Below are 6,404 nucleotides of genomic sequence, written 5' to 3' on the forward strand. Positions count from 1 at the left end.
TTCAACTACCTGAAGAGCATTTTGCATCAGGTCGAATAAGGTAATGCACAAACCCACTATCAAGGTAAGATAGTCGTCGGCAAATCCATAGGTAGGAAAACCGCCATTATTGAGTAACCTCAATAGCGTATCTGCAACGAGATTCCACAAGAGTGGAGATAATACTCCCCCTTGAGGGCATCCGCAGACACTTAATTTCCTAACCGCTGCTTGACGTAATGTCGAGTAGAGATGTCGGTTTTTAAGCATCTGGTGAATCCATTTGGTAATAATATCAGGTAGCCCATGACAACGTGCGGCTTCCAATATTGCATCGAAAGACACGTTGTCGAAAGCACCTTCAATATCTAAGAAAGCACCCAAGCACGATTGCTTTTGAGCGAATGCTTTCTCGATATCGTACACAACCTTGTGTAGAAGAGTCACGGTGGACTTTCCAGATTGGTAAGCATGTTGATTAACATGAAGAGGCATGTTTGCCAAACAGTCATCGCGAATGTGATGGTCGATAATACGTTCTAAGCATTTCAGAAGAAATGAGGTCAGACTGATGGGTCTGAAACTCTTTGCTTCTTCATACGAAGCACGTCCTCCTTTTGGGATAAACTTTACAGTGACATCCCGCCAGGATATGGGAATATACCCAGTAGCAAAACTGCAGACTAAAAGACTTCAAAACATGTTTGATATGCTCAAAACCTCTCTGAAGTAGAACGGGATAAATTCCATCCTCCCATGGAGATTTGTAGGGAGCAAAACTGTTAAGTGCCCATTGAATCGATTCAGTAGTTATGATTCTATGTGCTTGAGCCCAAGACCCATAGCTACATGAAAAGACATCAGGATCATCCTGAAGAGGGAGACGGCGAGGATAGGCTTAGCTAGTAACTCTATCAAGACAAAGTACATGGTTGCGTGTAGAGATAGAGGAAGGCCTAGTGGTGTTGGTGCTGAGGTAGTGCTTGATAGGAATGTATTTGAAGTTGTTGAAGAATTTGTTTACCTTGGAACGCTTGTGTCATGTAACAATGACGTTTCCCGTGAAGTGAAAAGACGTATTGCTGATACGAATAGGGCCTTTACGGATTACATAACCAGCTTAGGTCCCGCAACATGCAGATGGAAACGAAATTTGCTCTATACAAAACTCTGATTCTACCAGTGGCCCTTTATGGACATGAATCATGGACATTAAAAGAGGCAGACCGGAGAGCTTTCGGGGTTTTCGAGCGAAAAGTGTTGCGTACAATACTCAGAGGGAAACTAGAAAATGGTGTGTGGCGTAGACGCATGAAGCTGTATCAAGTATACACAGAAGAAAATATTGTGAATCGTATAAAATAAGACTTCAGTGGGCTGGTCACGTAGTGCGAATGTCGGAAGAAAGAATAGCGAAAACAATATTCAACAGAGAACCAGATAGGGGCCGGCGACTTTGTGGAAGGCCACGAACACGCTGGCTGCACGCGGTGGAATCGGACCTGGGGACCCTGAACGTTCGGGGAAACTGGAGGAACATCGCCCAAGACCGACAATTATGGAGCTCTACAATACGCCAGGCATAGGTGTATCTTTAGCCAACCAGGTATCCAGATAGGTATCTGCAACGAAATTCGTAGACAACCTTGTGTTGAAGAGTCACAGTGGAAGAGGCATGTTTACCAAACCGTCAAGTCAACACGAACGTGATGATCGATTATACGTTCTAAGCATTTCAGAAGAAATGAGCTCAGAATGGTGGGTCTAAAACTATTTGCTTCCTTATACGAAGCACGTCCTTCTTTGGAATAAGGATATGGAAATATACCCAGTAGCAAAACTGCATCCATTTTTTAGTATCTATTTTATTTAAAACCTATCTGAAGTAGAACGGGATAAATCGCGTTCTTTCCTAGAGGTTTGTAAAGAGCAAAACTGTCAATTGCCCACTGATCCGATTCAGTAGTAATGATTTTACGAGCTTGAGCCATTTCGTTTGCGAATTTCGCCAAATTGAAAATCCTTGGATCTTTGTATTCGCAAGGATGTGCACAGATCTCGGCTGTTGGTGGATGCCTTGCTTCCATCTAAGAGATAGTGATTATTTCCAAACCATTAGCTGTGGTAACGGATGGAAAGTGATGCTACTCTCATACAATTATCTAGGCTTGTACCATCTAAGAATTTGTGCAAATTGCTAAGGATAATTACGACAAAATTGTTTTCACGGCTGCATTTTTCTGTTGCCTGTCATTTGCTTCTGGAGATATGTGGTGTAATGTAGTATGCAAGTTAGATTCTAACACGATTCACCGTATTGAATAAACATATTATGCAACCAACTGGAAGTTCTTTTTTGAACATATCTTTACGTTAATGAAGAAAAAAGAACACACAGACCCCAATCGATTTTGACAACACGTTCGGAACGAATGATTTTTGTTTTCTTATCATACTTCACATTTCTTCACTTATTGTGAAACACACACTGTGACACTATTTTACGCGAATTTTGAAATCTAAGTGTTTTTCCCTGGAATTTTCTACGATTTTTGTTAGGTTACTTTCGGAGTCAAACAAGAATATGAGATTTACGCGGTTTATAAACCATTAAAAATGCGGTTTATAATCCATTAAACCATGGCATTGTCTGGATTACTCATCACGCAATACGATCTTATTTCCCATATTTCAAGTACAAGCCTCCCGGAATGCAAAACTAAATGTACTCGCGTTTTCAAGAGCACCCCATTTCAAACGGAAGCTACGCACAACTCTCATTTTTATTATTACATGCATGTGGCGTACTGCCAAAAATCATGATCATCATAAGACAGACGGCATACTCCCTTTTTCTATCTCAGGCGACCAAATGAAAGTACCTTGGGCTCTTTTATCAATTTCGCATGAAAAGAAGTCATCAAAGGATGATGTGCTTTGTTTTAAAATAAAAATTTATAAATTATTTTAAAAGATATATGCCAAGAACAATCTCTCATTGAAATTGAGGAACTGCAGTATTGGCTGGAATAATAAAAATTACAGTAATAAAAATTATAGCTCTCGTTTGAAAGGGGTGCTCTTGCAAACGCGATTGCATTTAGCTTTGGAGTCTGGTGGGAGGCTTGTCATTAAAGTGAGCATTGGTCGTGTTAAGGAAAGTTGTGGGCTTATTTAGGGACGATGCCCAAGTAGCGTTTTTTCAAACGCATGTATGCATCGGCGCAGCGACGCTGCGTTACCGCTTTTTCCCGATGTACACCTGCGTCCTTTTAAACACAGTGTGCACCTTCAGAGCTAAAAAGTTCTTGGAAAGTTATATTATATAAGTTATTATAAAAGTGGCACATAAATCTATTTTCTTCTATCTTCAAATGACAATGAAACAAAACTGTTATTACTCATATACGTAATGCGATATAACTCAGGAACGTTAAGAACAATCTGATCGATTTATTCTCTGGTTTTCAAACAGAAAGCTAAAATTGAACGGAAACGTGAGAAAATTTTATTTTAATGAGTGTAGAATAACATAAACACGCCCGTATGCAAATTTGTTCAGTATGAGGAACGGAAGTGAATTTAGCATTTGAAATTTCTAGCACAACTGGTTATTTCGAGATTGTGAGCAAAATCGGAAATGATGTCGCATCGCATTGGAACAATAAAACTAGCTTATAAAATAAGTATATAATAATTGAGTACTGCCAAATCACGTTTTATTAAGTTGGATTGAGGTCAAATTGCATTTTCAAGGGAAATGTGCTGAGACAAAGGAATCTATCGATTATAAATTAATTTACTCACATTAATTTATTAATATAAAAAATCACTAAAACTGCAACAAACTCCTTTTGTGTCTTCACGTATCAACGTATCTGTGATGATTAACAAAAACTTTCGGTCTTTATAACCCCACGTGCTGTTGATATCTTAACACCTTTTAGTATTTCAAGTTCACGAAAACCGCACTGCACTTCAGAATATTTTACTTTCACAGTTCAGATTGTGTCTAGATAAACCCCAAAAAAAATCGGAGGTCCCCATGTATTCTTTCTGCCACTGTACTTCCTTGGTTGCATAAAAACCGCGCACCAAACCGCGAAAATCAGATGCACTCGTCACCGCACTGGCACACAATCACCCGGAACGCGCTTTCCTGATGCTTTCCTTCAAGAGCGCTGAGCCAAGCCAAAGCAAACCCCGGCTTGAACTTGAGCAGAGCTAAGTGTCTCGTTACGTCCAGCAACAACCGAGAACTGATGAATGGGAAACGGCACAAAGCGTACGCAACCACAAAATCCTCGCCCCCAACACGAGCAGAAAGAGGTTTCGCGCTTGGTTTGTGTGGTTCACCCGGTCGTGCGAGAGTGAAGCTCTAGAAAGAGATGGTGCTAGTGGGGGAGAGTTCATTCCGCTACCACCGGTTGCTTCGGAATCATTTTCACTTCGATAGAACCAGAAATGTGGACGGATCAGCGATGCGGAGCTTATATTATGTTTGGGTTCATTTATGCTTTAGTTTCAATCTAATCTGAGAGTGAATTTAAAGGGGAATTTCAATGCATGCATGAAAACCATGGAAGTTCAGTCAATAATCGTAATTGATTTATTACTCAATATGTACTTCATTTTTGCTTAAAGTTAATTAGCTTAGAATAGTTACGGTGTATTTCGTAGATTGGACACTAGTGATGCTCATGTTTTTCCTTATTGAAATCCTTATTCAGATTGCTATCAGAAATCGAGGTGGGTGTGATCCTTGATTTCAATCTAGGATAAAAATCACAAAAGCATGAGGATTACTACTCCTGGCCACGCCCATCTTCACCGTAACTTGTGAGGGGAAGGAAGTGTTGATGTAGTACTTACTCAACGAGAGGCCCCCGACTCAGCGACACCCTCATAAGTACCACGGAGTTGGTTATTGGGGAAGGTATTCGTTGGGTCAGGATTTGCCTGTAGCTGACAATGTGACCGTGGTAGATCTTACACCGTAACACACCACGCAAAGGTGTCTGCCCAGCGTTACGGGGATATTTTTGCTTAAAGTTAATTGACCAAAAAAGTAGGTTATCAAAAAATCTTTCTATCTTCTTCTTTTATCTTATCTTATATAAGTATATATAAACTCAATGTTTGTATGTTTGTATGTATGTTCCAGCATAACTTATGAACCCATTGACCGATTTCAACCAAATTTGTAACACACATTATTCATCTTAAGGAGACGATGATAGGGGAGTAAGGGATGCTCTTTGGAGAAGAAGGAGGGTGTGGGGGAGGAGTATTGTTAAGGTATCGATCAACTCAGTGAAGGGCATTTGGGATAATTATGAACAGCATCAGAAAAATCTTTCATAGAAAGCTTGCATTTGCTGGGTATAAAGCAATGATAATTGTTTCCCTTCATCGGAATCATGGTTTGCCCAGTGAAAAGCAACAAATAATGGGTTTCCTTCTGGATGGGCGATGTGATTGTTTCTTTAAAAGTAGGCATTTGCCCGGAATAATGCAATGGTGAGTGTGATCCCTTTTTTCAAAATTTGCGTTTGCCCGAAATAAGGCATCGATGGATATTTTTCCTTCTTTAGAAATAGACGTTTACCCGGAATAATGCGAGGAATAAGGCTATTCAAACCTACGATCCCTTCTTCAGAATCAGTCAATGTTTCCAAAAGCCTTCTTTTAATCAAATGATGAAGCACCAATAAGTAAACACAATTACCCTGTTGACCAATTGGTTTTATCATTTTCCGATTGTGAAAAATAAAATACTGCGAACCAAACTGGCAATTCCGAGCAAGGCCGGGTACATAAAGCTAGTTGTATTAAAAAAAAAACATGATTTCGGCTCCGTAGCGTTTCACGGCAAATGAGTCTCCCAAATAAACAAAAGAGTAAAAAAAGTGGGTATTATTAAAAATAAATTAATATAGAATTCATTAATGTGATTTAGCCTGACACGAATGCACCTTTCTGGTGTAAAATGTCATTAATAAATAAACAAACAAACAACATTAATGTGATTTAAATTACGAATTGCACACCGCATAACATTGATTCGAAACGATTTAGGCATTATTTCCAGTGAAAACTAGACCTTCTATCATCTTTTCTGTTGGCTACATCACCCACTAAGACATTGCCGCCTCGCAGTTTAGTGCTCATGAGGCATTTCCACAGTTATTAATTGCTAGGTTATGAGTCTAACCTAACACGATAAAACTTTTATGCCAAAGTACAATTTCCAGCTTGAAAACTTTCTAAACCAGGACCAGGAATCGAACTCAGCCACCCTCAGCATGGTCTTGCTTTTTTCCCTGTTCGGGTGTGCCACTGGTCTTGCTTTGTAGCAGCGCATCCAACTGCTTGGATAAGAGGACCGATGATGCGCACATTTTATTTCGATTATTACGGAGAAC

The 6,404-nt window shown here is 39.7% G+C and overlaps 1 protein-coding gene across 1 annotated transcript in view; it reads right to left on the reverse strand.

Annotated features, from left to right (window-relative positions):
- LOC134205551 (protein lozenge-like) overlaps positions 1-4,209 on the reverse strand; it is a 187,910-nt gene extending 183,701 nt beyond the window's left edge. The window contains exon 1 of the mRNA XM_062680877.1: positions 3,787-4,209. The gene's annotated coding sequence lies outside the window, so the exon portion shown is untranslated. The remainder of the gene's footprint in view (positions 1-3,786) is intronic.
- Positions 4,210-6,404: the final 2,195 nt, after the last annotated feature.

The sequence above is a fragment of the Armigeres subalbatus genome, chromosome 1, assembly GCF_024139115.2.
Source record: "Armigeres subalbatus isolate Guangzhou_Male chromosome 1, GZ_Asu_2, whole genome shotgun sequence".
NCBI classification, from domain to species: Eukaryota; Metazoa; Arthropoda; class Insecta; order Diptera; family Culicidae; genus Armigeres; species Armigeres subalbatus.